At 43.1% G+C, this 8,570-nt stretch overlaps 1 pseudogene; it reads left to right on the plus strand.

Annotated features, from left to right (window-relative positions):
• The first annotated feature begins 284 nt into the window (after window positions 1–284).
• Window positions 285–4,632, plus strand: LOC119338550 (annotated as a pseudogene).
• Window positions 4,633–8,570: the final 3,938 nt, after the last annotated feature.

The raw sequence follows: 8,570 nt of genomic DNA on the forward strand, positions 1-8,570 counted from the left end.
AAAAGAAGCAAACGTTCAGTTTTGAGATAACATCATTAATCCAAACGAACGGTAAAAGCAGTGGCTCTGCACTTTACTGCATCAGCTTTATTCTTTTCATCAAAAGAAAGCAAAAGCAAGCTAGTAATGCAAGTTTAGCATCTCTTCTTTTCCCCTTAATTAATTTTCTCTTCTTTTCCCTTTGCCTCTCTTCGTCAGCTGCATGCAGGCGCCTTCACTTCTCTTTTCACCAACGGCAGCATCCCATTCCCATAGTTGCCTTGGCGAGAAAGCTCCAAACCGGGGAGCCGACGGCGCGTTGGATCTGATCGACTTCACGTGTTGCTGAGGTGCATTCTCTCCTCCATTCTGGGGTGTGTTTTGTTCTTCTTCGGTTGTTGCTCATCTGCCAGTGCTGAATCTCTCTTCCCCTCTTTCATATGCATATGCTGCAGTTTCTTCTTCCTCCGATCTGCAAGATCATGGCCGAATCACTGCTTCTCCCGGTGGTGGAAGGCCTGGCTGGCAAGGCTGCAGACGCGCTCATCCAGACCATGACCCGGATGTGTGGCCTCGACGACGACCGACAAACGCTGGAGCGCCATCTGCTAGCCGTCCAGTGCAAGCTGGCCAACGCGGAGGAAAGGAGCCAGAGGAATGCCTACCTCAGGAGCTGGATGGAGAAGCTCAAGGCCGTCGCCTACGAGGCCGACGACGTCCTCGACGACTTTCAGTACGAGGGGCTGCGCCGTGAAGCCCGGATCGGCAAGTCCACTTCCCGCAAGGTACTCGGCTATGTCACATATCACAGCCCGCTGCTCTTCCGTTTCGCCATGAGTAGGAAGCTCAAGGGTGTCCTTGATAAGATCAAGGAGCTAGTTGAGGAGATGAATATGTTTGGTCTTGAGAATTCTGTCCATCGTCAGGAGCCGCAACTTTCTTGGCAGCAGACTCACTCCAAACTGGATGAGTCTACCGACATCTTTGGAAGAGATGATGACAAGGAGAGGGTGGTGAAGCTGCTGCTAGACCAGCAAGATCAGCAGAAGGTGCAGGTGCTGCCCATCTTTGGTATGGGAGGTCTTGGCAAGACAACACTTGCTAAGATGGTGTACAACGACCAAAAGGTCCAGCAGCATTTCCAGTTGAAGATGTGGCACTGTGTGTCAGACAATTTTGATGTTATTGCTATTGTGAAATCCATCATTGAATTGGCTACAAATGGAAGATGCGACCTGCCTGACCGCATCGAACTATTGCAGAAGAAACTTGACGAAGTCATTGGCCAGAAGAGGTTTCTTCTTGTTCTTGATGATGTATGGAATGAAGAAAAGAAGTTGTGGGAGGATGAACTGAAGCCACTGTTGTGTTCTGTTGGTGGACCGGGAAGTGTCATTGTGGTCACATGTCGAAGCAAGCAAGTGGCCTCTGTAATGCAAACAGTCGATCCTGTTGAGCTAGCATTTCTGAGTGAAGAAGATTCATGGGAATTATTTTCGAACAAAGCATTTAACAATGGTGTAGAGGAGCAAGCAGAGTTAGTCACCATTGGAAGACACATTGCCAATAAATGCGGGGGATTACCTCTTGCTCTGAAGACAATGGGTGGATTGCTAAGTTCAAAGCAACAAGTAGAGGAATGGATGGCCATTGAAGAAAGTAACATTGGGGATAATGTTGGAGGTAAATACGAGGTCATGCCCATACTAAAGTTAAGCTACAACCACTTGTCATCTGAAATGAAGCAATGTTTTGCATTCTGTGGACTTTTCCCCAAGGATTATGAGATGGAGATGGATATGTTGATCCAACTGTGGATGGCAAATTGCTTTATTAAAGAAGAGGGAACAATGGATTTAACACAGAAAGGAGAATGCATTTTCCATGAATTGGTTTGGAGGTCCTTCCTGCAAGATATGAAAGTTGTAGACAAACTTTTCTCAGGATATGAGACAAAAGTAGTGGTATGTAAAATGCATGACTTAATGCATGACTTAGCCAGAAATGTTAGCAATGAATGTGCCACCATAGAAGAATTGATTGAACAGAAAGCATCGGTAAAAAATGTCTGCCACCTGTACATGTCAGAGTTTAATTTCAAACAGATCCATGGTTTGTTTGATGGCAAAACAAAACCCCGCACTTTGCTAGCTCCTTCATTGACATACCAGGAATTTAAAGGGCTGTCAGATACATCATTACGAGCATTGCATTGGCAGCATTTTTCTGTCACCAGTTTCAAGTTCGTAAATGCAAAACATTTGCGGTATCTTGACCTCTCCTATTGTGACATCAATGCTAGATTGCTAGATTCAGTATGCCTATTGTATAACCTGCAAACGTTGAGGCTGAATGATTGCATTAAGCTACAGCAGTTACCAGAAGACATGATGATAAGCCTCAGAAAGCTCATACATCTTTATCTTTCTGGATGTCATAACTTGGAGCGGTTGCCTCGAAACATTGGTCAGCATAACAACATTCGCACATTAACAAGATTTATTGTGGATACAAGAGATGGTTGTGGTATTGAGGAGCTCAAAGACTTGCGGCACCTTAGCAACAGGTTGGAACTGTACATGTTGAGAAAAATAAAGAGTGTAAAGCATGCGAAAGAAGCCAATATCCAGCAGAAGCAAAATCTGAGTGAGTTGTTGTTCTGTTGGGGACTTAAAACACATGAAGAGCCCGAAAATGAGGCATGTAATGAGGAAGAAGTGTTCCAGCATCTAGAACCTCATAGCAAGATCCAATTTTTTGAGTTGTACGGATATGGTGGCCCGGAAATACCACGATGGATGAAAGACCCTCTGATGTTTCAGTGCTTAAGAAAACTCATAATTTCCAATTGGACAAGGTGTAAGAATGTACCTGTAGTATGGTTGTCACCCTCACTGGAGTACTTACGCTTATACAACATGGGTAAACTGAAGACATTGTGTGATAACCTTGGCATAGAAGGTGGAAGACGAAGTACCCCTCTACAGATTTTCCCGAAGTTGAAGAAGATGCTCTTGGAAAAGCTACCTAGTCTAGAGGGATGGGCAGAAAACAGTGCGGGTGTGGCCATTGATAGCTCGGTAATATTCCCGGTGCTTGAGATTCTACAAATCAGGGGCTGCCCTAAGATTGCAAGTTTTCCACTGAGCCCCGTTCTCAAACACCTGAATTTAGTAGGATATTACTTGGAGGTGGAGTGTTTATGGGATATTGCAAGGTTGCCTACATCCCTTGAAATTTTGTGGATTCAAAACGTCAGAGGTTTGGTGGCGCTGCCGTCAAACCTTGGAGATCTGGCAAAGCTGAGCGTCCTAATGGTGAATAGCTGCAGCAGCCTGAAAGGGTTACCTGATGGGATGGATGGACTCACTTCTCTTCGGAAATTGGCGATCAATGATTGTCCAGCGACGGAGGAATTCCCAAATGGTCTCCTTCAGCGGTTGCCAGCCCTTGAATCCCTACGCATATATCGCTGCCCCGAGTTGGAAAGACGATGCAGAGAAGGTGGGGAGTATTTCCAACACTTGGTCCCTATCCCACATAAAGACATTCCAGCACAATCATCAGAAGAACCAAAACCAGAATCAGAATCAGAACCAGAACCAGAACAGGAAGCAGAATCCAGCAGAAAGAAGTTTCTAAGAAGGCTCCTCCCCTCCTGTGTTAACTCGAAGTCTGACTGTGAGTCTTACAATAATTGAGGTGCATATGCCACAAGTCCCTTCATAATACTATTATGGTTTAAGTAACTACCCACTGATTACCTTTTTATTTTGTTTTGTAGGAGCAGATTAGTCCGGTCTGGATGCAACACTCTTTGCCTATTTTTTTTGGACAAGTGTCTGCCTTTTTTTTTAGGACAAGTGTATCTCGTTGCTTACCTCATCTCAACAATAATCAAAATCAGCATAAAGAGGTGACCCAACTTAGGAGCAGAGCTCGGTCATGAAAAATCTTTTAATTACATCACTCATTTCTCCGACTGACGCCCCTTCTACAAATATATTTTCTCCAAGCGCTCAAGGTGATCGGTCCATTTGCAAGGTACACTCCATCTCTCTAATTTTGTTCCGTAAACTGTACTCGAATCAACTCAGCACAGTACTTAATCTAGCTAAACCTCTGTTCTGCTCCATATATCGATACCAAAATTGCTTTGATGATTATTTAATTAAATATGGTGACAAAACGCTTTCATCGTCTTTATTTGCCTCTTGTTTCTCTGTAATCATTAGGAAAATTGGTATTCAGACTCGATACTGATTTCGTATCTGTCAGGGAATCAAGTGCCGGATGACACTCAGCTACAACGCCGTTTCGTTCTTAAGCATACCAGAGTAAGCACACAACTACTCATGCGCCATGCTCACTTGATCGATACCCTCTTGTGTTCTTTTTTTGGTGTAAACTTATCTTGCTTTGTACTCTTTCCAGAATTCAGATACCACTGTGATGACAGCGCAGGAAAAATCCAAGCTGGGAAGCAAATCCGTATGAATGTGTGCCCTGGTAAATCTCCCTACAAAAAGAAATCGGGTCCATCATGTGCTGACAATATTCAGGTACAATGTATATCTCTGAAAGCAATCAATGTACCTGCAGGTTGGAATCTCTGAAAGCATCCACAAAATGAAGGAAGCATCCATGAAATGAAGGAAGCAATGGTCGTCAAGCAAAGTCGGAACTCCATGGTCGCGGCATGTGACGAGTGTTGTCTGAAAGTAGGTGTAATATATCAGAACTACTAGATCATGATGTGACCATCGCCGCTTTCCCTAGAGATTTTCTCTACATGTGTGCGTCGTCAGTGCAGGCAGAGATATGTCTTGATCCATTTTCTCTACCTGTAGATGTCAGTAGGTATTTTTATTTGCCTACAAATTTTGCAAAATGTCCCTTGGCTCTGAAGCCCGTGTCCGTGTGCACAGGACACTCAAGTGATAGTCTGACATGTGAGTGAGAGCGTTTGTGTTGGCATAGCCTGTCCGTGTGTGTGTCGTTGTTGGGCATTGGCCCGGATTAGGAGGTGTGTTAACCTTGTCAAGTGTTTTGTCAGTTAAGGAAAAGGCAAACTCTGAATTCCGCTGTCTCCTTCTCTTCCAAGTCCCCTTTCTTCTTCCTCTTCACGCATAGCATGCAGCTCGAGTGTTACACGAACTTGTGCTTAATCAAGGAGGTCCAGTGTAACTAGCAAGAATTACATATCATCCTTAACTATTTACTTCGATCTGATAAAAGTTTGTCTTCATATCTTTGTTATGAATTTTGCGAAGCATAAAGCCTGAACTAGTACTTTGGTGGTTGGTGCGTTCAAAATCCAGCTCCATCATAATTCAGATTACAACTTCAGTGTCCTGGAATCCAAAAATGTCAACCCAAGGGATACTGAAGCTTCTAAGTTTCTTTTTCCATCTTCTTTGTCTGAATTTATTTTTTACTCGTGTTGACATATTTCGATTCCACGATCTCAACTGACTGTGCATAACATAGTACACAATTCTAGCGTGCGCGTATGACTGGAGCGCCAAAATTAGCGCCCCGGGATATGTGCAGGCATTCAAAAATATTGAACTAGGAGGGTATTCTACTAGTAATTCATTTCTCAGCTTGAAGAAAATGAAGGCTTTATTGTCATAGCTATGGATGAGCTAAAAGGCTAAAACAGAGGCTTCGTGCCCTTCGAGAGACCCAGGAGAGGCTCTAGGACGTCTGAACGGGCTTTTCTGGGAGCAACTAACTAACGATTATCTTTTGGGGGGTTCTGCAAGGGTCATTTTTTTGCCCGAGAACATGCCAAGTGCTGCCCAGTCGCTGCCATGTGTCGCGCGTTGGGCACTCCCTCTGATTTCGGTTTTATTTTTATTTTTATTTACATGTTTTCGGGTTTTACACGGGTTTTTTCGGTTTTTCATTCTTTTCCGGGCTTTCCTAGGTCTTGATGTTTTTTTTGTCTTTTTAAGCACATTTATGCTTCTTGAAAAAAAAACACATCATGTGCTTTCATGAGAAGCACAATTATGTTCCTCGTGAAAGCACATATTTGCTTTTCACAAGAATAACAACCTGTGATTCCACGAGAAACGCGATTAGGCTTCTCAAGGAAGCACTGTCGATGCTTCTGCAAGAAGCACAACCTATGCTTCTACGAGAAGCACTTCACCGGAAAAAGGAAAAAACACAACTTGTGGTTCTGACTTCTGTGAGAAACGCATCATGTGCTTCCCAAAAAAGAAGAGAAAAATACAGCTTCTGCTTCCCCAAAAGGTGAAAACCACAACCGTGCTTTAGGGCTCCGTTTTTTTTGTAATCGTTTTTTTGTTGCCGGTCTTTTGGGTTTTATTTTTATTTATCCGTTTCCGGTTTCCAAATATTTCCATGATTTTTGTGAAAACATTCGTTGAAACCTATAAACGAGGCATCTAGTTTCGAAAATCTCAACATGAGAAATTCAACGATGCAACGGTTTGATATTTAGACACATGGTTTAAGAGATAAAACATTTTGAATAAATGAATCTATGAAAAAAAAGGAAGCTCCTGTGTTGCAACAAATGACGCACATATTGTGCGTTAAGTGCCAGAAAAGATGCAAACTGACCTTTGCAAAAGGTAACCCTTAATTAGTGATTTTAGGCTTTTTCAGCTCCGCACATGAAGTATCTTTTACCTTTTTTAGCCTATTTTGGCCTAGTCGAGATCGATACACCGACTAAGGCCCAACCCAAAACCATCTATCATCAACCCTGAGGCCTCGACTAAGGCCAGACCAGAGGACACCACTCGCTCTTCCTGCCGCGAATCCTATTTCCCCGAAATCACTAGTTAAGGAGCGCTCTCACTAGTAGAAAAAGACTCATTTATCCCAGTTTATAAGACCCATTTATCCCGGTTCGGGAACTGGGACTAAAGGGTCGGTACTAAAGCCCAACACCTTTAGTCTCGGTTCTTATATCAATCGGGACAGATGGGGCTCCACGTGGCCGCTGCGGCTTGCCCAGGCAGGGGGGCCTTTTGTCCCGGTTGGTAGCACCAACCGGGACCAATAAGCGTTCACGCATCAGCAGTTCAGGGGCTAGGGTTTTGTTTTTTTTTCTGAAGGGGGGTGGGGTGGGGTGGGGGTTTTGGGGGGTTTCGTAGGGTTAATTTAGGGGTTTCATATATTGTGTTAGCTAGCTAATAAAGAGAAGTGTCCTTTCTTATCTCCGTGCTTTGTCGACGCTACGTACTATACGTATAGAGCCATTGTAGTATTTCCTTCTCTGATGTGTTGACATTTTAGTACTGTTGAATTGACTGAACGCATCATTAGGGGGTGTCTGATGTATTGATCTAATCACATGTAAGTTACCGGCTGACAATTTTGATGAAGATCCCTAGATCCATGAATTACACTAGACTTAGCAAATACAGTTGCAGTGCCAGCTAAACAGATTTCAAAAAAAGTATAGATAGACTCATGCAGGAGAGCATACAGAGGATTTTGATCAAAACCTAACCACATGTCAAACTGCAGGAAAAATATAATGTTAGGTTAGGTTACCCATTAGAAATACTGAAGTGGAACAAAAACTATGAAATATTTCACACAAGGGGGCCGTTTGATCAGATGAAGAAAAATCGGTGGCATCTGTAACGCATTGCACGTAGGAATAGGAACTGAAGGCATTTTGCAGGAAAGAATCATTTTGCAAACACGGAATAGGACCTATTGCACGTAGATTTATTTTTCTTTCTTATTTTTAAGAAAGTTAAAAAAGTCTTGACACATAGGAGCGCCTCCCGTTATTTACTTTTCACCAAAAAACCCAGCATTCATGCTTTTGCGTCCACATTTAGCAGGCATCTTCCTGGTAGCCGCAGCAGTCAAGTCAATTCTCATCTACCAGCCATGCGCATCTTCCTGTTTGGAGGACAAGCACAGGGAAAGTGGTGCTGGAGACATGACGAGACATCAATGATGTCTGATTCTGGCCCAACGCGGTTCACAGGAAAAGTCCGGAGGATGGAGCCGAGATGCATGCCATACGCCGTGGTAGGTGTTTGTCAGGATCAGCATCATTACGGCAGTGTTCCATCAATTCTGGACCCTCCTACGGTCCTACCAAGTGCAAGATTAGCAAGAAATCTAAGATACTACTAACAGTAGTTTTGAGAGATTTTAGTGTATATTAGTTATTATTCCCTCCGTTCCTAAATAATTGTCTTTCTAGAGATTTCAACAAGTGACTACATACGGAGCAAAATGAGTGAATCTACACTTTAAAACATGTCTACGTACATCCGTATGTTGTAGTCCATTTGAGATGGCTAGAAAGACAATTATTTGGGAACGGAGGGAGTAGAAAATTGTCTCTTTCAAAACATATTTAAGAGTTTCATGTTGCTAGTTCGATGACTTCAACAAATTTATGGAACTGATTCAACAAATTTCATTGTACTAATTCGGGAATTGTGTCTGTTGTCAAAAATTGAGAATTTAATTATACGAAATCTGCTGAAACCACTGATGTTTTATTTCTCTCTCTCTCGAACAGAGGTACAGAAGAGAGCAGGGGAGCCCGCTGAAGAGTTTAAGACGTCGGCACACTTATT

Source organism: Triticum dicoccoides, chromosome 7B, assembly GCF_002162155.2.
Source record: "Triticum dicoccoides isolate Atlit2015 ecotype Zavitan chromosome 7B, WEW_v2.0, whole genome shotgun sequence".
NCBI classification, from domain to species: domain Eukaryota; kingdom Viridiplantae; phylum Streptophyta; class Magnoliopsida; order Poales; family Poaceae; genus Triticum; species Triticum dicoccoides.